The sequence below is a fragment of the Rhinoderma darwinii genome, chromosome 1, assembly GCF_050947455.1.
Source record: "Rhinoderma darwinii isolate aRhiDar2 chromosome 1, aRhiDar2.hap1, whole genome shotgun sequence".
NCBI classification, from domain to species: domain Eukaryota; kingdom Metazoa; phylum Chordata; class Amphibia; order Anura; family Rhinodermatidae; genus Rhinoderma; species Rhinoderma darwinii.
The window spans coordinates 660,426,508-660,452,122 of NC_134687.1; the positions used below are offsets into that span (position 1 = coordinate 660,426,508).

Below are 25,615 nucleotides of genomic sequence, written 5' to 3' on the forward strand. Positions count from 1 at the left end.
TTTATTTTTAAAAAAAGAGCATTTTTGGCCAAGTTATGACCATTTTTGTATTTATGCAAATGAGGCTTGCAAAAGTACAACTGGGCGTGTTTAAAAGTAAAAGTCCAAGTGGGCGTGTATTGTGTGTGTTACATCGGGGCGTGTATTATGTGCGTACATCGGGGCGTGTTTACTTCTTTTACTAGCTGGGCGTTCTGACGAGAAGTATCATCCACTTCTCTTCAGAACGCCCAGCTTCTGGCAGTGCAGATCTGTGACGTCACTCACAGGTCCTGCATCATGTCCGACGAGCGAGGACACATCGGCACCAGAGGCTACAGTTGATTCTGCATCAGCGTTTGCAGGTAAGTCGATGTAGCTACTTACCTGCAAACGCTGATGCTGCTGCAGAATCAACTGAAGCCTCTGGTGCCGATGTGTCCTCGCTCGTCTGACACGATGCAGGACCTGTGAGTGACGTCACAGCGTGATCTGGAAGAAGCTGGGCGTTCTGAAGAGAAGTGGATGATACTTCTCATCAGAACGCCCAGCTAGTAAAAGAAGTAAACATGCCCCAATGTACGCACATAATACACGCCCCGATGTAACACACATAATACACGCCCACTTGGACTTTTACTTTTAAACACGCCCACTTGGACTTTTGCAAGCCTCATTTGCATAACTACAAAAATGGTCATAACTTGGCCAAAAATGCTCGTTTTTTAAAAATAAAAACGTTACTGTAATCTACATTGCAGCGCCGATCACCTGCAATGTCAGATAGGGGCTGCAAAATCTGGTGACAGAGCCTCTTTAATTATATTTTGTAGAGAACTAAAAACGTTATTTAATTATTTTTAACAAATGGTATTACTGTTCGGGGGGACGTGATCTAGTGATGATCAGATCGCTGGTACAATGCACTGTAACACTAATATCGCAGTATATCGTGATTAAGATTAAGGGGTTTATAGGAGCAGAAAGATGGCAGACCTACATTACCCCCCAGGTTGCCATGACAACCATTCCTACCCCGTGATCGTGTCGCGAGGGGCCGATGAGCTGTCAGAGAGGAGCCCCCCCCTCTTTCTTACAGCTTAGATTCTGCAGTCGCTATTGACCACGGCTTCTAAGTAGTTAAATGTCTGAGGTCGGGGTTCTCTCCGGTCTCCGGCCTTTGCAGCAGGTGTCAGGTCTTCCCTATGTCATGTGATCAACTCCTGAGCAGTAAATATCCTGTGCAGGAAGGGGTTAAATTAGTAAAATACAAGTTTATAGTGAATCTTCTCCCACAAAACACTGTATCACTCTGCTCCGCTCCACCTGCGCTATAACATGATGATAAGAGATCACACTGCATGTTCCCTATATATAATGTCACCTCAGCTGCTGCAGAACCTCACACCTCATATCAAACACTGACTGAATGGTGTGCACCATGTCTTGTGAGATGTCAGCAATGTCTCCCCAGTATCCGCCATGTGTCAGGTTGTCAGGAGTCAGGTCTTCATTGTCTGGGGGGAAATGTCTTCATTTTACTCTTCTCACCTGAGAGATATGCCATAAATGTCTGATATGTGGGGGTCCCACCTCTATGTGGAGAACGGGGGTCCCCCGACCCGCCTGGTGAGGTGATGACTACATCCAGGTGGAGAGTGAATGGAGAGGTGACCACACATGTGCACGACTCTCTCCATTCACTTGTATAGGAGGTCCAGAAACAGCCGAGCACGGCCAGAGGTGGAGCCGCATCTATCAGACATTTCTGCCATCTCCTGGGGAGAAATGTCCGTGTTGGGAATACCCCTTTATTCCATGTGGTGACGGCTCTGAGAAGATGTTTCTCTCAATGATGAATAAGTGAGGTTCTGTATGTCACACATGATGTTGTCCCCTGTATGATTTCCATCTTCTCCTTTCTCCATAAAGACGTCTGCAGTACTAGATCCTCCAGTTCCTCCAGTTTTCTCATCTTCTCCTCCACAACGTTCCTTCTCCTGAGTGACCCACCAAGGATGGACAAGGACAGGAATGAGATGAGCAGAAGAATATTAGACTTCACCTTGGAGATCATCTACCTGTTGAGCGGAGAGGTAAACTTTTCTACATTATAGAACAAGTCCCACATAGGGAAGGGACAACACGTAATAGGAAGAATCCAGTGTCCTGTATAACAGCGTCCAGACCTTCCAAGTGACGTCAAGAAGCCACCAGCAGAAAAGCTGAAGATCAGCCACCAATATGGTCAGTTATGTGTCATGTCACCAATGCAGCCATAGTAATGTTGTAGAGCAATGAGAATGACAAGGAACCAGGAGGATCAGGATGTCCTCTATATAGAAACATAGAAGATGACGGCAGGAGGAGAGCACATGGTCCATCTAGTCCCCCCAATATTATTTCCTCTTTAGTTTTGGCCTCGTTCTATTTTCTCAATGTCTTTTTGTAGGTGAGGGCTCCAGTATTACAGATGTGGGGTCACTAGAGCTCTATACAGCCGGGTCACAATCTCCCCCTCTCTACTGAGGGGGGAATACTGTGTTCAGTTCTCTAAGTGTCCCTCTCCATACACAGGAGTACACAATAGTGAAGAAGACATCGGGTGACTGTACGACTCCCATCATCCATGAGTCAGGAGGATGGAGCAGTAGTCAGAGCCCCATCACAGAGCCTCCCCCTCACTCCCGGATACATGAGAAGAAGATCTTAGAACTGATCTACAAGATGACTGAGCTGCTGACTGGAGAGGTGACACTGCTGGGAATGCTGGGAAATTCTACAGTAACAGCACTGGAGGTGTCTGGGTGATGACTGTATCATTGTGTGTGTCAGGTTCCTATAAGGTGTCAGGATGTCACTGTCTATCTCTCCATGGAGGAGTGGGAGTATCTAGAAGGACACAAGGATCTGTACGAGGAGGTCATGATGGAGGACTACCGGCCGCGCACATCACAAGGTGAGAAGAGACAGATATATATATGTTTTTCCCCTAATGAGACAATTGTCATCCTCCTCATGAGGGTTTTTATCTTACTCTGGATCGACACGGTCGGATTATAGGTTGCACTTGATGGACTTCTGTCTTTTTTCATCCTTAGTAACTGTAACACAGAATGTATGGAGAAAAATTTACCACTAATATAAAGTACAACGTGTTCCTGAAAAACAATCTCACAATGACTTGGATGAGTAAAATCTTATTCCCACTTATGTTGGGTCCACGCACGGTGTAAACACTGCGGAACGTCTGACCGGATTTTCTGACTGGATTTTCTGCAGTATTTTTACAGGAGATATGGACATGTTGTAGATTGAGAATCAGCACTGCACTTCTTTTCTGTGTATTTTCCGCAGTGTGTGGATGAAATCTGTTGAAATCTCATCCAGATTTCTGCTACTTATAAGAAAAAAAGAAAACGGCGCTCCTGTAAGGTTATAATGTTCAGGGATATGTACAATATATGTGCAGTAAATCTAGGTAGTCTCACCTGGTGGAGTTGTGCAGGATCTAGGTAGACTCACCTGGTGGAGTTGTGCAGGATCTAGGTAGACTCACCTGGTGGAGTTGTGCAGGATCTAGGTAGACTCACCTGGTGGAGTTCTGCAGGATCTAGGTAGACTCACCTGGTGGAGTTGTGCAGGATCTAAGTTGACTCGCCTGGTGGAGTTGTGCAGGATCTAGGTAGACTCACCTGGTGGAGTTGTGCAGGATCATCGGCACAACTCCACTTTAGAACGTGTCGGGTATAATCTGACCCCGATGTCGGCATAGTGTGCAGGCCTCCAGAGTTGACTCTGGGTGTGTAACTCCAATGCTGGAGGTCCTCCCGTAGTCAGGTAATCAATGACAAGGTGTATAAAAGAAACTCCTTTCTGGGGCGCACCTGTGCTGGTGCTCAGATAAATTTGCAGTCGGCTTTCAAAGAATAGGAATTTATTCACACAAGCGAATCCTAATACAACGCGCTTCAGCCTCGTACTGAGGTCTTCATCAGGCAGAAAACATCACTAAAATCCCATCCTAATAAACACCCAATTCAAGTGTAAGGGGTAAAAGTTCATTGTGGGAGGGTTTTTAAAATTTCAATTGTATTGAATTTTTTCATTTTATTTAATATTTCTGTCTTGATGATAAAAAGGAAATATTCATTAAAGAGGCTGTCACCAGATTCTGAAATCCCTCTCTCCAATTGCATGTGATCGGCGCTGCAATGTAGATAACCGTAACGTTTTTTGTTTTTTTTAAAAACGTTCATTTTTGGCCAAGTTATGAGCTATTTTATATTTATGCAAATGAGGTTTGAAATGGACAACTGGGCGTTTTTTTTTTCGTTATGTCCAACTGGGCGTGTATTGTGTTTTTAACTGGGCGTGTTTACGTGTATGACGCTGACCAATCAGTGACCAGTCAGCGTCATACACTCCTCTCCATTCATTTACACAGCAGCGATGTGCAGCCACATACACAGAGATTAACGTTAATCAAGTGCCCTGATAATGAATACACATGATGATCCAGCCTGGACTTCGTGTATTCAGAATCCTGACACTTCTGAATCTTTTCTGTGAGATTCCATCAAGGGTAACGAAATCTCGCGAGATTACGGAGGTAAACGAGATTTTGCTGGAAATCTCAGAGAAAAGAGTCAGAAGTGTCAGGATTCTGAATACACATGACGTCCAGGCTGGAGGTCATGTGTATTCATTATCAGGACACTGCAGTAACGTTAATCTCTGTTTATGTGGCTGCACATCGCTGCTGTGTAAATCAATGGAGAGGAGTGTATGACGCTGACTGGTCACTGATTGGTCAGCGTCATACACGTAAACACGCCCAGTTAAAAACACAATACACGCCCAGTTGGACATAACGAAAAAAAAACGCCCAGTTGTCCATTTCAAACCTCATTTGCATATATATAAAATAGCTCATAACTTGGCCAAAAATGAAAGTTTTAAAAAAAACAAAAAACGTTACTGTTCTCTACATTGCAGCGCCGATCACATGCAATAGGAGATAGGGATTTGAGAATCTGGTGACAGAGCCTCTTTAAGTTTCTTTTAACCCTTTAAGGACACAGCTTATTTTTTCAAATCTGACGTGTCACTTTATGTTGTAATAACTCCGGAATGCTTTTACCTATCCAAGCGATTCTGAGATTGTTTTCTCGTGACACATTGGACTTTATGTTACTGGCAAAATTTGCTCGATACATTAAGTATTTAATTGTGAAAAACACCAAAATTTAGCGAAAAATTTAAAAAATTAGCATTTTTCGAAATTTATATGTATCTGCTTGTAAGTCAGATAGTAATACCACACAAAATTGTTGCTAATTAACATCCCCATATGTCTACTTTAGATTGGCATCGTTTTTTGAACATCCTTTTATTTTTCTATGACATCACAAGGCTTAGAACTTTAGCAGCAATTTCTCACATTTTCAAGAAAATTTCAAAAGGCTATTTTTACAAGGGCCAGTTCAGTTGTGAAGTGGATTTTAGGGCCTTCTATATTAGAAACCCTCGATAAGTCACCCCATTTTAAAAACGTCACCCCTCAAAGTATTCAAAACAGCATTTAAAAAGTTTGTTAACCCTTTAGATATTTCACAGGAATTAAGGCAAAGTAGATGTGAAATTTTCGAATTTCTTTTTTTTTTTTGTTGCAGAAATTCATTTTTCATCTATTTTTTTTGTAACACAGAAAGTTTTACCAGAGAAACGCAACTCAATATCTATTGCCCAGATCCTGCACTTTTTAGAAATACCCCACATGTGGCCCTAGTGCACTTATTGACTGAAGCACAGGCCTCAGAAACAAAGGAACACCTAGAGGATTTTGGGGGCTCCTTTTTATTAGAAAATATTTTAGGCTCCATGTTGGGTCTGAAAGGCTCTTGCCTCCATGTCGTGACCCCATTTTGGAAACTATACCCCTTGAGGAAATTATCTAGGGGTATAGTGAGCATTTTGACCCCGCAGCTTTTTTGAAGAAATTATTGGAAGTAGGACGTGAAAATGAAAATCTACATTTTTTCAAAGAAAATGTAGGTTTAGCGAATTTTTTCTAATTTCCACAAGGACTAAAAGGAGAAAATGCACCACTACTTTTGTAAAGCAATTTCTCCCGAGTAAAACACTACCCCACATATGGTAATAAACGGCTGTTTGGACACACGGCAGGGCTTAGACGGGAAAGAGTGCCATTTGGCTTTTGGAGCTCAAATTTAGCAGGAATGGTTTGCGAAACACACGTCGCATTTGCAAAGCCCCTAAGGGACCAAAACAGTGAAAACACCAAAAAAGTGACTCCATTTAGGAAACTACACCCCTTGAAGAATCCATCTAGGGGTGTAGTGAGCATTTTGAACCCACAGGGGTTTCATAGATTTTATTAGAAGTGGGCCTTTTTTTCCAATAAGCCGTAGCTTTAGCTCAAAATTGTTCATTTTCTCAACAAATAAAGGAATAAAAGAACCCCAACATTTGTAAAGCAACTTCTCTGGAGTACGGCAATACCCCATTTGTGGTCATAAACTGCTGTTTGGGCATACGGCAAGGATCAGAAGAGAAGGAGCGCCATTTGGCTTTTGGAGCACAGATTTTGATGGATTGGTTTCTTGACACCATGTCACTTTTGCAAAGCCCCTAAGGTACCAGTACAGTGGAAACTACCCAAAAGTGACTCCATTCACAAAACTAAACCCCTTGCGGAATTCATCTAGGGGTGTAGTGAGCATTTTGACCCCACAGGTGTTTCATAGATTTTATTAGAATTGGGCAGTGAAAATAAAAAATCATTTTTCTTCAATAAGACGTAGTTTTAGCTGAAATTGTTTCATATTCTCAACAAATAAATGAAAAAAAGCACCCCAACACTTGTAAAGCAACTTCTCCTGTGTACGGCAATACCACATATGTGGTCATAAACTGCTGTTTGGGCACAGAGTAGGGCTCAGAAAGGAAGGAACGCCATTTGGCTTTTGGAGTACAGATTTTGCTGGATTGGTTTCTGGTCGCTATGTCGCATTTGCAAAGTCCCTGTGGGACCAAAACAGTGGAAACCCCCCAGAAGTGACCCCATTTTGGAAACTACACCCCTCAAGGTATTCACCAAGGGGTGTAGTGACAGTATTAACCCCACAGGTGATTGCAACATCGAGTGCACACCAATTTCTGCCAGAGTGAAAATGTTTTTTCAATAGATATGCCAATATGTGGCGCCCAGCTTGTGCCACTGGAGACACACCCCAAAAATTGTTAAAAGGGTTCTCCTGGGTATGGCGATGCCATATATGTGGAAGTAAACTGCTGTTTGGGCACACTGTAGGGTTCAGAAGGGAGGTAGCGCCATTTGGCTTTTGGAGCGTGGACTTTGCTTGTAGTAGTTTTGTTTGGAGTCTTACTGGTGTTTCCGTTTATAATGTGGGGGTACATGTAAGGCGGGCGGAGTATATAAGGGGCATAGTCAGGTGGTATAGTGGGGTAAAAAAAAACAATACAATAATCCATAGCTGTGTGTTATGCTGTGACACAATCCTTTCTGCACAGGCCGGTGACGCACTAATAAATGGTCTTTACTTATTCCCCTTTTGGTCCACACTCTGCACCTTTGAAGTTTGGGGAATTTTGCTGGGAAAGTGTTGTCCTGGTATAATACGGGCACCCTCCCTTCCAGCAGATATGTTTGGGCCCTCCCCTTCCTGGTTCCCTAATTTTAGGGGCCTTGATAATTCGCCACTTGAAACAGAAGAAACCTTCCCCTCGGGCTGGCACAACTGCATATTTTTATTTCCTGGCTTATTGGGGCCTTAACTAATTTAATTTTTTCATAGACTTAGTGGTATGAGGGCTGTTTTTTTTTGTTGGTCGAGCAGTAGTTTTTATTGGTACCATTTTGGGGTAAATGTGACTTTTTGATCACTTGTTATCCTTTTTTTTTTGGGAGGCAAGGTGACCAAAAAACTGCAATTCTGACATATTTTTTTAGTTCTTTTTATACAGCGTTCACCACACATTATAAATTACATGTTCGCTTTATTCTGCGGGTCAGTCAGATTCCGGTAATACCTAATTTATAGCACTTTTTTATGTTTTACAACTTTTTGCACAATAAAATAACTTTTGTAAAGAGAATGGATTTTTTCTGTCGCCAAATTGTGAGAGCATAACGGTTTTACATTTTTCGTTGACGGAGCTGTATGAGGGCTTGTTTTTAGCGAGACGAGTTATAGTTTTTCTAGGTACCATTTTTAGGTACATGCGACTTTTTGATCACTTTTTATTTCAATTTTTGGAAGACAAAGTGACCAAAAAATAGCAATAATGTCAGTATTTTTTAGTTCTTTTTTTACGGCGTTCACTGTGCGGAATAAATAACATCATATTTTTATAGTTCAGGTCGTTACGGTCGCAGCGATACCAAATATGTATGGCTTTATTATCTTTTTCAATAATAAATGACTTGATAAGGGAAAAAGGGCGATTGTGTTTTGTGTTATTATTTGAAACTTTTATTGTATTTTTTACAACTTTTATTTGTACTTTTTTTACACTTTTTTTTTTACACTTTTCTTTAGTCCCACTAGGGGACTTGAATGTCCAACTGTTTGTTTGATGTTCTAATACATTGCACTACCTATGTAGTGCAATGTATTAGAACTGTCAGTTGTTCACTGACCGCAATCCGATCAGGCTCCGCCTCCGGGCGGGGCCTAATCGGCTAACGTAATGGCATATAGGAAGCCATTGTTAGGCATCCTGTTGCCATAGTAACAGTCGCCAGCCTTGCCATCGTATGGCAGGGCTGCGGATTTCATACAAACCCCTTTGATGCAGTGATTGCATTGAATCGCTGCATTGAAGGGGTTAATGGCAGGAATCGGAGCCGATAGATCGGGGTGTCCTCTGTAACATACAGCGGACACCCACTGCTGATGACGCCGGCTTAGCTTCTGAGCCGGAAGCTGAGCCGGCGCCATCTTGCCGATGGTACCGGAAGCCTCCTGGGCCCCGCCGACGACAGGGCATAGGATGATTCCGTTACTGGCGGACCGGGAGGTAAGTATTAGCCCTCCGATCACCTTTGCAGCCACCGGCAACCCAGCGATCACGTTGGCTATATACTCCTCACATGCTGCGATATCTATTGAACGCAGCATGTGAGGGGTTAATCGGTCAAATCGGAGGGTAGCTCCGTTCCTGGCCGATACCTCAGGGTGCCAGCTGTAACATACAGCTGTCACCCGGCTGTGATGTCGATGGCTCCGCTCCTGAGCCAGCTCCATATTTTTCACGTACAGTTACGTGGAGATGCGGGAAAAGGCCATATCCCATGACGTAACTGTACGTGAAATGGCGCGAAGGGGTTAATAAACTTATTTTTGTGGAAGTTTGTGTTCACAATCTGTATCTGTACACTTGAATTGGGTGTTAAAGAGGCTCTGTCACCAGATTTTGCAACCCCTATCTGCTATTGCAGCAGATAGGCGCTGCAATGTAGATTACAGTAACGTTTTTATTTTTAAAAAACGAGCATTTTTGGCCAAGTTATGACCATTTTCGTATTTATGCAAATGAGGCTTGCAAAAGTCCAAGTGGGCGTGTTTAAAGTAAAAGTCCAACTGGGCGTGTATTATGTGCGTACATCGGGCCGTTTTTACTACTTTTACTAGCTGGGCGCTCTGATGAGAAGTATCATCCACTTCTCTTCAGAACGCCCAGCTTCTGCCAGATCACGCTGTGACGTCACTCACAGGTCCTGCATCGTGTCAGACGAGCGAGGACACATCGGCACCAGAGGCTACATTTGATTCTGCATCAGCGTTTGCAGGTAAGTCGATGTAGCTACTTACCTGCAAACGCTGATGCTGCTGCAGAATCAACTGTAGCCTCTGGTGCCGATGTGGCCGACACGATGCAGGACCTGGGGCAGGAAGTGAGTGACGTCACAGCGTGATCTCTCGAGAACACGCTGTGTGTCTGCACTGCCAGAAGCTGGGTGTTCTGAAGAGAAGTGGATGATACTTCTCGTCAGAACACCCAGCTAGTAAAAGTAGTAAAAACGCCCCGATGTACGCACATAATACACGCCCAGTTGGACTTTTACTTTAAACACGCCCACTTGGACTTTTGCAAGCCTCATTTGCATAAATACAAAAATGGTCATAACTTGGCCAAAAATGCTTGTTTTTTAAAAATAAAAACGTTACTCTTATCTACATTGCAGCGCCTATCTGCTGCAATAGCAGATAGGGGTTGCAAAATCTGGTGACAGAGCCTCTTTAAGCAATGAAGCCGGGGTATTTATTAGGATGAGATCTTAAGTGATGTTATATACGATACCTGATGAAGACCTCAGTACGAGGGCGAAGCGCGTTGTTTTAGTATTCGCTGTTATACACATGTGTGAAGAAATTCCTATTCGTTGAAAGCCGACTGCAAATTTATCTGAGCACCAGCACAGGAGCGCCCCAGAAAGGAGCTTCTTTTATACACCTTGTTATTTCTGATACTGTAATACTGCAGACTTCCCGCAATAAAATCCATTGCAGAAAATCTGCAGCTATTCCGCCCCGTGTGCACATACCCTTAAAGTGACACGTCAGATTTGAGAAACGGTTCTCTATTAAATAAGTCAAAACTGGCTGCGGCGGTAATTGGTTAAAGTCAGAAATGGTTCGGTCTTTAACCCCTTAATGACCAGCCTATTTTAGGCCTTAATGACCAAGCCATTTTTTACGTTTTTCCATCATCTCATTCATAGAGCTATAACTTTTTTATTTTTGCGTCGACATAGCTGTATAAGATCTTGTTTTTTGCGGGACAAGTTGTAATTTTTAATAGCACCATTTTGGGGTGCATAGATTTTATTGATTTACTTTTTGGGGGGGGGGGGGAATAGAAAAAAACTGCAATTTCGCCACACATTTTTGCGTCCCAAATTTACGCCGTTTACCGTGCGTTATAAAACATTAACTTTATTCAGCGGGTTGTTGCGATTGTAACGATACCAAATTTGTATCGTTTTTGTATGTGTTACTACTTTTACACAGTGAAAAATCTTTTTTTTTTTTCAAAATTATTTGTTTTTGTGTCTCCATATTTGAAGAGCCATATCTTTTTTTTTTTTTTATTGTTCCGCCGATGCAGTTGTATGAGGGCTTTTTTTTTGCAGGACGACTTGTAGTTTTTATCGGTACCATTTTGGAGTAGATGCGACTTTTTGATCACTTTTTATCACATTTTTTTTAGGCTGGATTCAAGGAAAACAGCAATTTTTTCATGTTGTTTTATTTTTTACGACATTCACCGTGCGGGTTAAATTATGTAATAACTTTATAGTCAGGGTCGTTACGGATGCGGCCATACCAAATATGTGTAACTTTTTAACTTTATTTGTTTTTTTTAATAATAAAGCAGTTTGTAAGGGGAAAAAGTGTTTTGTTGTTTTTTTTCACTTTTTATTTTTTTTACTAGTCCCACTATGGGACTTCACTATGCGATTATCCGTTTGCATTTATAATACACTGCAATACTTCTGTATTGCAGTGTATTATGCCTGTCCATGTAAAACGGACAGGCATCTGCTAGGTCATGCCAGAGGCATGATCTAGCAGGCATTCACCACAGGCAGACCTGGGGGCCTTTATTAGGCCCCCAGCTGCCATCGGAGACACAGACACTCGGCGATCTTATCGCCGGGTGTCGGCGGGAGAGAGAGGAAGCTCCCTCACGCTCTCCAAAACAACTCCGATGCGGCGCTTGCTAATGAGCGCCACATCTGAGGGGTCAAACGGGTGAGATCGATACTAATATTGATCTCACATGTTGGAGCAGGGATGCCCCCAGCCCTCAGCTACATCTGGTAGCCGAGAGCAGGGAGATTTAACGGCTCCCTGCTCTGTTTATTTATTCCGATGCAGCGCCGTAAAAAGGCTATTTTTTTTACGGTGCAACCGTTCTGTCTCCTCTATTCATAGAAGCTGGATCATTCGCTATCAGCCAAACCCATAAGGGAAGTGACCTGACGAATCGGTTGATAGCGGGTCCTGTGGCTCTAACACACAGGATCACAATAATATTGATCACATCAAAGGTGATTAACATGGATACACAGAACGCAGATACAGTTAAAGAGGCTCTGTCACCACATTATAAGTGCCCTATCTCCTATATAAGGAGATCTGCGCTGTAATGTAGATGACAGTGATGCTTTTTATTTGGAAAAACGATCTATTTTAAACCACTTTATTAGTGAATTTTAACTTTATGCTAATGAGTTTCTTAATGCCCAAGTGGGCGTGTTTTTACTTTCGACCAAGTGGGCGTTGTACAGAGTGTATGACGCTGACCAATCAGTGACCAGTCAGCGTCACACACTCCTCTCCATTCATTTACACAGCAGCATCGCGTCTGCAGCCACATACACAGATATTAACGTTAACCAAGTGTCCTGATAATGAATATACATGACCTTCAGCCTGGACGTCATGTGTATTCAGAATCCTGACACTTCTGAATCTTTTCTGTGAGATTCCAGCAAGCCACGCGTAATCTCGTGAGATTACGAGGTAAACGAGATTTTGTTTCCCTTGCTGGAAACCTCACAGAAAAGATTCAGAAGTGTCAGGATTCTGAATACACATGACGTCCAGGCTGGAGGTCATGTATATTCATTATCAGGACACTAGGTTAACGTTAATATCTGTGTATGTGGCTGCAGACGCGATGCTGTGTAAATGAATGGAGAGGAGTGTGTGACGCTGACTGGTCACTGATTGGTCAGCGTCATACACTCTGTACAACGCCCACTTGGTCGAAAGTAAAAACACGCCCACTTGGGCATTAAGAAACTCATTAGCATAAAGTTAAAAATCGCTAATAAAGTGGTTTAAAATAGATTGTTTTTCCAAATAAAAACCATTACTTTCACCTACATTACAGCGCCGATCTCCTTATATAGGAGATAGGGCACTTATAATGTGGTGACAGAGCCTCTTTAATTACTATGGTGGAGCAGGGAGCCGTTGCCGTCCCGCCATTCGCCTTGGCAGGCCACAGTCTACTTTAGGCCTGTGACGTACAAGGTGCAGGATCATCGACACAGGTAGTGAGGACCTCAACATTGTAATCTCGGCTCTGATCTGTAAACATAGAAGTGTAGAGAGAAGTATCTGATATATAGACAGATATACAGTAGTCATGTATTCAGTCACTGTGTGTTTCCTACAGATGGATCCAGTAGGAGAAATCCACCAGAGAGATGTCCCAGTCCTCTGTATTCCCAGGACTGTCCAGAGGAAAATCACAATGTGCCAGAGAATCATCAGGTAGATGAAGCTGAGCCCTATACCAGATCTATATAGGGGGGTGTGGAGCTTTTTGGTCCTGCGGTCATAGATGGGGTCATAGATTTTGGGGGTTTCTTATGTTGATCTGTTAGATTCTTCGCACTCTCTGCTGTATTGTACTGAATTGTTACATATGTGACATCAGGGGGAAGATCTGACTAATATTAAAGTGGAGGATGAAGAAGAAGAGCAGCGGGTGAGGGGCGATCAACCGTGTAAGAGTGAAGTGGAGGAGGAAATTCCAGGAGGTGTCACCACAGGTAAGCAATAATGAATTTAGAAAGTGAATTGGAAGTTTTCTGAAGGAGGACCTGTCGAGGTTTTGTTTTTTAGCCATATACCTCCCCTTATTCCTGGCGTCCTTCCAATTCCTGCGCTGTAGTTTTATTTTATAATTGTGTTTAAAATAGTTACATAAAGTATTCAGCGATCGCTGTTCCTGGCCGTTATTCCCGCGTGTCAGCTGTAATACACAGCTGACACCCGCAGCGTATGGAGTGGGCTCAGTGTGTGAGCTCGCTCCATAATTCTCCTCCTGCACCATGACGTATGGGCACGTCACAATGCAGTTGACATCTCAGTTAGATTGCAGGTGCCTCACAGATTCTGATGCTTTTTATTTTTTCCTGCAGCCCCCATCGTTCCTGAGATATCGGGTCCGTTAGTTCTAGTGTCTAATATGCAAATGAGGTCTTTGACTGTCAAGTGGGCGGTTGCCCTTTATCAAGTTACCCACCCACTTGACAAAGGCCTCATTTGCATATCGATCACCAAAAGTAACGGCACCGATATCTCCGCAGCGGTTGGGGCTAGAAGAAAAAAATAAAAAGCGTCAATCTGTGAGGCGCCTGCAATCAGATGTCAGCTGCAGTTTTTTGGGCAGATGACAGGTTCTCTTTAAAAGGTTAACTGTGGTTTCCTTTTATTCATTTTTTAGTCTCCCTAGTCTGCCATGACAACCATTGGCACCCTGCAATCGTGTGGGAGGGGGTAAAGTGCTCCCCCCTCTTTCTAACGGCTTAGATGCTGCGGTCGCTATTGACCACAGCATCTAAGGGGTTAAACGAGCGGGATCAGAGTTATCTCCGATTCCGTTTGTTGCCGTGAAGTGCGGGCTACAAAACAAGCAGAGTACGGGCACCACACGTATAGATAGGTATACTTGGGGTGCTGCAAAAAGGGCTGTAACATACAACTGACACATGCAGCTTTTAGAGTGGCCTCAGTCCGTGAACCCACTCTATACTTTCACTTCCGTCATACATATACAGATGTCGGGATGAGGTTATTTTTGCCTGTGAATTTTATTACCTAATTTGACACGACTATAAAGTTCCTCACTGGCACAAATAAAAATGTAAATTAGCTGCCCCAATACAGTATAATGGCCCCATAGCTGCCCCCATACAGTATGATGCCCGATAGCTGCGCCCATACAGTATGATGCCCCATAGCTGCCCCATACAGTATAATGACCCTATAGCTGCCCCAATACAGTATAATGCCATATAGCTGCCCCGTACAGTATAATGCGCTATAGCTGCTCCCTTATAGTATAATGCCCCTTACAATATAATGTCCCCACAGCTGCACCCATACAGTATAACGCCCCTTTAGTGGCAGTCCTCAAATAGTGCCACAGTCCCCACATAGTGCCAAAGTTCCCATGTAGCTAGTGCCACACACAATGCTCATGTATATAGTGCCAATGTAGATAGTGCCACACCCTCCTTGAAGATAGGGCCACCCCCTGTAGATGGTGCTACCCCCCCCCCCCTTCCTATACACAGCACCATTGGAGCTCCCTCTAGGAGTCTAATCCCCAGCCAGAGCATTGGCCACGCTGTGGCCGGGGACTCCATTCCAGGAGGAGCCCCTGACATCACTGTCTATATATGGACAGTGACGTCTCGGGCTCACTCTAGGAGCAGAATCGCCGGCCAGAGCGTGAGGGATTTCACTTCTTTTGGCAGTGAAGTAGGGGAGTGTTGCGCCACCCTGGTTGGGAATCGCTGCAGTAAACCGTAGAGAACATGCACATACTTAGTTTTTAATACGGGAACACCAACAACAAAATACATTTATTGTATCAATACATTTACACTTTGAGTTGTACATGAAATCCTTACACCGATTGGGTGGCTAACATCAATACCTTTATCCCATTGGACACATACATGCATGCACAGCTCGTAAATCTCTAGTGGTCTTCTCATGATCAACATATGGTTCACATTAGTCTCATTGAAATAAACTCCTTTGTCCTATCCAAATTCTAACTAATCAATCTTATTGGAGTAGTCTACCCCCTACCTTGCAAAGTGGCTGATTGCTTATGTAACCTGAGAATGTAATACATGACATAACAGGCGGCTAAAATCGAAGTGTCCTCTTCACTACTGTACACTAAATAACTCTTTTGGAACATATCTTCTTTAAACGGAGACAAACTTTTCAAACAACTTATGCTAATCTAATACTATACCTGATATATATCAAATTTGTAATTTACTTACTGTTAAAATTTAACTTTTATCTATGCAAATTTTGTTAGTGACACTAGGTGAGAGACACACAGACGCTTTTGCTTCTAGAAGTCATAGGGGGCAGCAGGAGCACAAAGACACAGACGCTGTTGCTTATAGAAATCCTTGAAGAGTGGATGGGGAGTAGGGAGGAGACATAGGTTGCTGGTAAGAGTTATGTCACCCCGGTGCTGGATTTTCCGCATCACTTCTTACTGCTTTATGATATGTTCCATGCTGCTACAGCTTCTAAGGGTGTGCTACAGAGAGATAATAGACCAGGCTGGTTCTCTGGTCTGTGTGCGCAGTGTATAGAAGACATGATAGCAGTTAGGCTCCAATCAATAGCTCATTGAAAACTGAGAATTAGAGAGAGAGCCTGCAGAGGGAAAACTGCTAATATAATCATACAGTGAAGGAAATAAGTATTTGATCCCTTGCTGATTTTGTAAGTTTGCCCACTGTCAAAGACATGAACAGTCTGGAATTTTTAGGATAGGTTAATTTTACCAGTGAGAGATAGATTATATATATAAAAAAAAAAAAGAAAATCACATTGTCAAAATTATATATATTTATTTGCATTGTGCACAGAGAAATAAGTATTTGATCCCTTTGGCAAACAAGACTTAATACTTGGTGGCAAAACCCTTGTTGGTAAGCACAGCAGTCAGACGTTTTTTGTAGTTGATGATGAGGTTTGCACACATGTTAGATGGAATTTTGGCCCACTCCTCTTTGCAGATCATCTGTAAATCATTAAGATGTCGAGGATGTCGCTTGGCAACTCGGATCTCCAGCTCCCTCCATAAGTTTTCAATGGGATTAAGGTCTGGAGACTGGCTAGGCCACTCCATGACCTTAATGTGCTTCTTTTTGAGCCACTCCTTTGTTGCCTTGGCTGTATGTTTCACGTCATTGTCGTGCTGGAAGACCCAGCCACGAGCCATTTTTAATGTCCTCGTGGAGGGAAGGAGGTTGTCACTCAGGATTTGACGGTACATGGCTCCATCCATTCTCCCATTGATGCGGTGAAGTAGTCCTGTGCTCTTAGCAGAGAAACACCCCCAAAACATAATGTTTCCACCTCCATGCTTGACAGTGGGGACGGTGTTCTTTGGGTCATAGGTAGCATTTCTCTTCCTCCAAACACGGCGAGTTGAGTTCATGCCAAAGAGCTCAATTTTAGTCTCATCTGACCACAGCACCTTCTCCCAATCACTCTCAGAATCATCCAGATGTTCATTTGCAAACTTCAGACGTGCCTGTACATGTGCCTTCTTGACCAGGGGGACCTTGCGGGCACTGTAGGATTTTAATCCATTACGGCGTAATGTGTTACCAATGGTTTTCTTGGTGACTGTGGTCCCAGCTGCCTTGAGATCATTAACAAGTTCCCCCCGTGTAGTTTTCGGCTGAGCTCTCACCTTCCTCCGGATCAAGGATACCCCACGAGGTGAGATTTTGCATGGAGCCCCAGATCGATGTCGATTGACAGTCATTTTGTATGTCTTCCATTTTCTTACTATTGCACCAACAGTTGTCTCCTTCTCACCCAGCGTCTTACTTATGGTTTTGTAGCCCATTCCAGCCTTGTGCAGGTCTATGATCTTGTCCCTGACATCCTTAGAAAGCTCTTTGGTCTTGCCCATGTTGTAGAGGTTAGAGTCAGACTGATTAATTGAGTCTGTGGACAGGAGTCTTTTATACAGGTGACCATGTAAGCTGTCTTTAATGCAGGCACCAAGTTGATTTGGAGCATGTAACTGGTCTGGAGGAGGCTGAACTCTTAATCGTTGGTAGGGGATCAAATACTTATTTCTCTGTGCACAATGCAAATAAATATATATAATTTTGACAATGTGATGTTCTTTTTTTTTTTTATATATATATATATATATAATCTATCTCTCACTGGTAAAATTAACCTATCCTAAAAATTCCAGACTGTTCATGTCTTTGACAGTGGGCAAACTTACAAAATCAGCAAGGGATCAAATACTTATTTCCTTCACTGTATAATGGCCAGAAATAGTTATTCTTCCTGTACACACATATGACAGATTATTCAGAGAAGTCGTCTAAAAATTTAGTATACTTTGTGTCTTTAAGAAGTTTTCAAAGTGGGTTTAAAGATGTTGGGTTTTTATATTGGATTAAAAAAAATAGATCCATGATTATTAGGAAGCACCTATTTTTAACCAGTTACTAACTGTTCATAGACTATAAACGTCCTCGTGGTTCACAGCTATCTTTGCAAGGACGTTTTAAAACGTCCAGCAGAGTTTTCCCCTCTACACCTCTCTGACTCCATCAGAGTTAAATATATCACTTATTTTATTACACAATATCGGAGCCCTATATGTTCTGAGATTAAGAAGACCAAATAAATATAGATTGGCAGAGGAATAGAACAACAACTTGCTATTAAATTATCACATGGTTAAAATTTGAATGAGGCCACTTCTCTAGGTCCACCTTATTAGTACTTGATAGGACCCTCTTTCCCCTTAGAACATCCTGAATTCTTAATGGAATGATACAACAATACTGGAAGATTCTCATTAATAACCTTACTCTGTCTATTCCACTACGTTCTAAAGATGTTCTATAAAACTGAGATCTGGCGACTGTGCAGCCATTCGAATATATAGACCTCATTGTCAGGTCTGTGAATTGAACCTGAGATCTGTTCTTTGTCTTATGACATATTATCTTTTTAAATTAGAAAAAACTGTGGGTCCACCTATATTTCATAACCAGCCAGCTACAATATAGCAACAGCAGGCTAGGCAATGGGAAGACACACTGTTTTTGGGATTTCCCAGCCTAATACCAGCCTGCAGCCACCCCAGTACCCAACCGCCACTACAGATGGTCGGGTACTAGACCGCACCAAGCTCTTCCTGGCACCCCTGGTGGTGGTAATAATGGGGGTTAGGGCTAGCCTTTTCACTGGCTAACATTAAGCCCTGCCTTGGTTATGGGCGCGGCCATTACTAAGGTGGCAGTAATAGTTTAAAAAAATATAAGGACATATTTTATTGAAATTAAAAAAAAGGTCAATCTTCGTTAACCATTTTATTGGGAATAAAAAAAAAATACCGTCATTGAAGTAGTCCTCGTATCCGAAGTAGTCCAACAACTGAACCTGTAAAAAAACACAAACACACAGAAAAAAATTGTAACAAGTCATTAAAGCAATTATTATCCTACCTTCCATGGGTCCAGCGCTGGAGCCGCAATATCAGCGAGCTGCGTCCTGTATCTAAGCCTATCATATGTGATAAAGTCTGTGATAAAGTCTGCTGAGACAATGCATCTAATTCTATCCAGTGGTGTAGCTATAGGGGCCTTAGTCTTATAGATATATTTCCAATATGTATGCAAAAAATAATTTTTTTTTGGGAGGGTGGGTAAACTTATGTCTCGGGACCCCTGATCCCAGCAACACCCCTGATTGAAGGGCCAAATGTGTTGGTATTGCCAGAGAAGATTCTGCTTTTCAAAAAAAATTAAAAATTTAGCAAGTCAAGCTTTATGTAATAAAAGTGGAAGACTGGGTATGGACCAGTATCCTGGAATTTATTATTAATGTATTATTCAAATCGCTATAAGGCCGAAATAACACTATAGTTTTTGACCTGAATACAGGAGTGGACTCAATGCATGGCTTAAGCTTCTCCTTCCAGCTTAATCCACTTCTAACTCTGGTTCAAAACACTGCATGTGAGTTTCCAGCCTAATATGAATGTTATAAATTTGTAAACTTTTCTGTTTTGAAACAAAATACATTTTTAATCCTAACAGAAAATTCCAGTAAGAACTGGTATAAAGTAGAAGATGAAGATATCATGCAGCAGTCTTCAGGAGAAAACTTAATTACCCTTAATGTACATCCAGGGCTTCATTGTACAGATCTATCATATAATTCTCCTAATCATGAGGAACCTTCTACTGACCAATCACAGATTGCTACCACAAGTACATCTCAGAATAGGGGTAAAAGGTTTCAATGTGGTAAACAGTTCGCAAAAATCTCAGGTCTTAAGCGCAAAAATTCATGTTCAAAATGTGGAGAATGTTTTTCGACAATCTCACATCTTGTTACACATGAGAGAATTCACACTGGAGAGAAGCCATATTCATGTTCAGAATGTGGGAAATGTTGTACATATAAATCACATCTTCTTATACATGAAAGAATTCACACAGGAGAGAAGCCATATTCATGTTCAGAATGTGGGAAATATTTTACATTTAAATCAAATCTTGTTAGACATGAGAGAATTCACACTGGAGAGAAGCCGTATTCATGTTCAGAATGTGGGAAATGTTTTACATATAAATCACATCTTCTTATACATGAAAGAATTCACACAGGAGAGAAGCCATATTCATGTTCAGAATGTGGGAAATGTTTTATTACTAAAGCTGCACTTAGGATTCATCAGAGATGTCACACAGGGGAGAAGCCGTATTTATGTTCAAAATGTGGAGAATGTTTTTCAACGATCTCACATCTTGTTAACCATGAGAGAATTCACATAGGAGTGAAGCCATATTCATGTTCAGAATGTGGGAAATGTTTTAGAATTAAATCAAATCTTGTTAGACATGAGAGAATTCACACTGGAGAGAAACAATACTCATGTTTAGAATGTGGGAAATGTTTTACAAATAAATCAGATTTTGTTAGACATGAGAGAATTCACACTGGAGAGAAGCCGTATTCATGTTCAGAATGTGGGAAATGTTTTAAACGAAAATCATATCTTGTTATACATGAGAGAATTCACACAGGGGTGAAGCCGTATTCATGTTCAGAATGTGGGAAATGTTTTATTACTAAATCTGCACTTCGGATTCATCAAAGACGTCACACAGGGGAGAAGCCGTATTTATGTTCAGAATGTGGGAAATGTTTCATTACTAAACATAAGCTCAGGATTCATCAGAGAATTCACACAGGAGAGAAACTATATTCATGTTCAGAATGTGGGAAATGTTGTACTACTAAAGGCAATCTTAGGGCTCATCAGAGAGTCCACACAGGGGAGAAGTCATTTTGATGTTCTACATGTGGAAGATGTTTTACAAAGAAATCAAATTTTGGAACTCCTCAGAGAATTCACATAGAGAATAAACCATAATCTCGTTAAGAATGTGGGAAATGCTATAAGAGCAAAAGAAGATTTTAAACATATCAGGTTATTCATAGACATTAAACAGCCAATAAGAGTGTTTGTTCATTTTTTCGGGTAAAATAAGCCTGAATCTGCCAAAAACTCAAATTATATTTACCTGAGGTCAACTATGGCCGGGATCCATGAAGGAAAAGTATTGTGGCTATAAGGACAAAAAGAAGAGCCTTGTTTACTTAAAGGGAATGTGTTGCCAGAAAAACATGTTTTTTTTTTTAAAATTAAACATTTAGTGTGTGGGTGATTAAACATTGTTCAAATTTTTTTTATTTTTTTCACGAGTCAGGAAATATTATAAATTAATTCTAATTTATAATACTACCCATTTTTGGTCACTAGATGGAGCTGTCCCCAAAATTGCAGCTTTGCAAAATTGGGTAAAAAGCTCTCGCTCTAGTGAGCTCTCAGCATCCCCCCCTCCTTTATCCTGGCTAGTGCCGGGATAAACGAGGGGTTTGAACGGTGTAACCTCCTACACTGTGTGTCGCCATTTTTTGAGCTAATACACAGTGTAGTAGGTTTACATACAGTAGTAAACACACACAAACACGAACATACATTGAAATCTCTTACCTGCTCCTGCCGCCGCGGCTCCCTCCGGCCCGTCCGCTCCGTTTGCTGCCGCTGGTCCAAGTGCACAAATCCGGAAGCCGCGACCGGAAGTAGTAATATTACTGTCCGGCCGCGACTTCCGGTCCACAGGAAAATGGCGCCGGACGGCGCCAATTTCGAATTGGACTGTGTGGGAGCGGCGCATGCGCAGCTCCCACACAGACGCCGTACACTGCAGTCAATGGGACGGGAGCCGTTCACAGTCCCTATGGGACTGTGGCTGCCGTATTCCATGTCTGTATGTGTCGTTAATCGACACACACAGAAATGGAACAAAAAATGGCAGCCCCCATAGGGAAGAAAAAGTGTAAAAATAAGAAAAAGTAAAACACAAACACACAAATGAATACAAACGTTTTTAATAAAGCACTAACATCTTTAACATATAAAAAAATAATTTGTGATGACACTGTTCCTTTAAAAAGCAAAGAATCTGAACTGTCGCCATGAACCTCGCTTCTTATTACTGTATTTATAAATCCACCCACACTGCAGGAGAATCCAGACTGACCGTAAGGACAATGTAAACTTTTTGTTTTGAACCTATATGGACATTTTTATATTTGACTTTAATTAAAACAGTCTAAACAGATGAAAATTATGGAATTGAACAAAAAAAAAACTAACAAATGAACTTTGCAATTGAATAAAATGAAAGTTCACAGATTTTTTTTCACAAAAGGAAATGTGATGAGTTTATTTATCATTACCTTAAAGGCCTAGAATTAGAATCAGGGGTGGCACTTGAAATCACACCCACATGTGGTGTCAAATGCCCACACGATTTTTCAGATATCACAGTATTTACTGGCTCAATTGTATGTCCATTCGTCACCCACCGTAGTATTAAAAAAATAAACAGCAGTCCAACATCATTTACCTGATAAATCAATGGTTTTGGTAGAAGTGATATTTCTACATAGAAAATAATTGACTTGTAAGTGTAGTAGAGTAGTAGGAAAAAACCCAGAGCCAACAATTAGGACATGCATGCCGCTTATTCTGCGATTGAATCATTAATTGAAAGGGTCTTGTTCAAAACAATAGTAGTGAGGAGTTAAATTGGTGAAGTCATTCATTCTGTGGAATAACAGGTGTCAATGTTGGCCCTTATTTAAGGTAGGAGGGTGGCAAATGTTGCACATGTTGGTTACAGTGCATTTCCTTAGGAAATACTGGGGAAAATGGGTCGTTCCAGACATTGTTCTGATGAAAAACCTACTTTGATTAAAAAGTTGATTGCAGAGAAAAAAACATATGGAGAAGTGCAGCAAATTATAGACTGCTCAGCTAAAATGATCTCAAATGCCTTGAAGCAGCAACCAAAACCTTAGAGATATAGAAGGAAGCGGGGAACTACTGTTGGAATGGATCGAAGAATAGACAAAATGCTAAAGGCTCAGCCAATGATCACCTCCAGAAAGATCAGAGAAAATCTGAAGTTACCAATGATCTGCTACAATCAGAAGACGATTAAGTGAAGCCAAGTTACCAGCAAGAACTCCATGCAAAGTTGTTGAAAAAAAGACATGTCCTGAATAGGTTAAAAAGGAACACATTGATTGGCCTAAAGAGAGATGGCGCAAGATTTTGTAGACTGATGAAAGCAAAATTGTTCTTTTTGTGTTTAAACCGTACGTCGACGATCCCGATCACTGAATTCAAGCCAAAGTACGCTGTGAAGATAGTAAAGCATGGTGCTGCAAATATCATGATGTGGGGTTGTGTCTCATACAATGGTGTTGGGCCTATTTATCACAAGGGATCATGGATCAGTTTGAATATATCAAAATACTTGAGGAAATCATGTTGCCCTATGGCGAAGAAGAAATTCCCTTGAAATTGGTGTTTCAACATGACAATGACCCAAACCACACCAGTAAGCGAACATCTTGGATACAGACAAACAGGATTGAGGTAATGGAGTGGCCAACAGAATCCCCTAACCTCCATCCTATACAGAACTTGTGGGGTGACAAAAAATGCGGGTTTATAAGGCAAAACCCAAAAATGCAGAAGAACTGTGTGTCACGGTCACAGGGTATGTGGACCCACTAGGCTGCTCCGCCGTAGCGGGGAGGCAGCTAACCAAGTCACAGTCTACACGAAAGTCAATAGCAGATGGCAACGCTTGGGTACCTGAACTAGTCCAGACGGTGGCTGTGGCTTCAGCACGGATGGAGGCCGGTGCGGCAGGTAGCGCTAGACATTGGGGGCAGTATCGGATGGGGCAGAAGACACTGGACGTGGCAAACGACAGCAGGTGCAGTAGACACGACTCCAACACTGGTAGGCACAGGAACAATACGGAATACAGGAACGGGTAACAGGGCACGGGGAAACACTAAGGGACCATTTGCAAGACAGACTGGGATATACTAACAACACTCAGGCAAGGATCAGAAGGCCTGCGCCTTATAGACCAGGAAATCATGGCAGTTGATGATGATGACTATTTCCTTTGTGCGCACGCTGGCCCTTTAAGGCCATGCACGAGCGTGCGCGCGCGCGCACCCTTTGGGACACAGCAGAATGGAGCGGAAGTGAGCGCTGGCGTCTCCTAGGAAGGAGTTGGGGACCAGCGCTCACGGATCCATGGCTGCGGGCGTCGGGAGGTGAGTAAACCCGACGGCCCGCGGCCATGGACACTACACTGTGGAATGTCATCCAATCTTCCTGGACTGGAATAGCTGTTCAAAGGAGCCAGAAGTTGCTCGACTCCATGCAACACAGATGTCAAGCAATTCTCAAAAACAACGGTTATGCCACTAAATATTAGTTCTGTAAAGGGAAATCTCAAACATTTTGTCAGTTTTTACATTAAATTTTTTTCGTTTTTAAAGAAAAATTCTGCCACTGCTATTTTTTTTAACAGCCTAATATTCTTTTTTCCTTTACTTTCTGTAAAGAATTAACACAAACTGGATACATCTCGTTATTGGTTTGGAATTGAATGTGTAATATTTCCAGTACATTTGCATTTTGGGAAATAAAAGTTGTTATACTGATTTTGGGCTTTATTTGCTTTTTTAAACTCATTATATTTTTCTGAACACTACTTTGTGTCTGTATATCTCTATGTATGTATATACTCCAGAATGTATATTTTATTTATATTTTTTGCATGTTTGTCTAAATATATGCCTTATGTATGTGCCGTATATATGTTCCAGTATGTGCGTGTCTATATATGTGGTAAATGTTTGGTTTGTGGAGGGCAGCAATAGAGAGTCCCGCTGTAACGTCCGTGGTCGCTGACCACGAACTCCTTCCATCCAGTCGACGTCCTTCTCTCCAGAGATGTCTGCACATGCTGCCGTCCTGTTCCGCAGTGACCACAAGGGTGTGCTCGCGAGCTCAGTCCAGACTTGAGAAGCCAAAGCGCACGCATGTGGGAAATTGAGCTGATTGCTCCCAGAGCACCCTGGGCTATAAGGGTCCCAGCCCCATACTCCCATGCCTGTTTGTCGTATCCTAGTTTGTCTTGCAAATGGTCTCCTAGTGTTTTCCAGTTCCCTGTTCCTGTATCCCGTGCTATCCTGTTCCAGTGCTGTGTTGTGCTGTAGCCTTGCTGTGCTGTACTTACCCCTGTCCTGCTGCTCCACGCCTGACGTCTACCTGCTGCCTAGTCCCAGCCGAGCCTGCCTTGCTACTGTCCGAGCTGCCACAGGTACCTTATACATACTGTGAACTGTGACCTGCACCCTGTTGGCCATCTGCCATACCGCCAAGTCGGTACGGCCCAGTGGGCCCACGAACCCAACGTGACACCCGCACAGGGCGCCATCCAACCTAAGGTCGGCTCTGTGCGAGGTTTACGGACAGAACATTTCCCGTCTCTGGAACTGTTTTGCTCATTACGTAGTGGTTCAGATCGCACCAGACTTGTTAGGTGCACAAATAGAGTCCCAACCCAATCATAACCAGAAAGAAGTAT

The 25,615-nt window shown here is 42.3% G+C and overlaps 1 long non-coding RNA gene and 1 pseudogene across 1 annotated transcript in view; one reads left to right on the forward strand and one right to left on the reverse strand.

Annotated features, from left to right (window-relative positions):
- The first annotated feature begins 13,223 nt into the window (after positions 1–13,223).
- Positions 13,224–21,015, forward strand: LOC142665166 (uncharacterized; annotated as a pseudogene).
- The window catches only part of LOC142664485 (uncharacterized), an 85,476-nt gene continuing 78,809 nt past the window's right edge, over positions 18,949–25,615 (reverse strand). Inside the window, exons 2-3 of the long non-coding RNA XR_012851291.1 lie at positions 21,167–21,211; positions 18,949–19,013 (exon numbers count right to left, since the gene is read on the reverse strand). This is a non-coding gene — a long non-coding RNA (uncharacterized LOC142664485). The remainder of the gene's footprint in view (positions 19,014–21,166; positions 21,212–25,615) is intronic.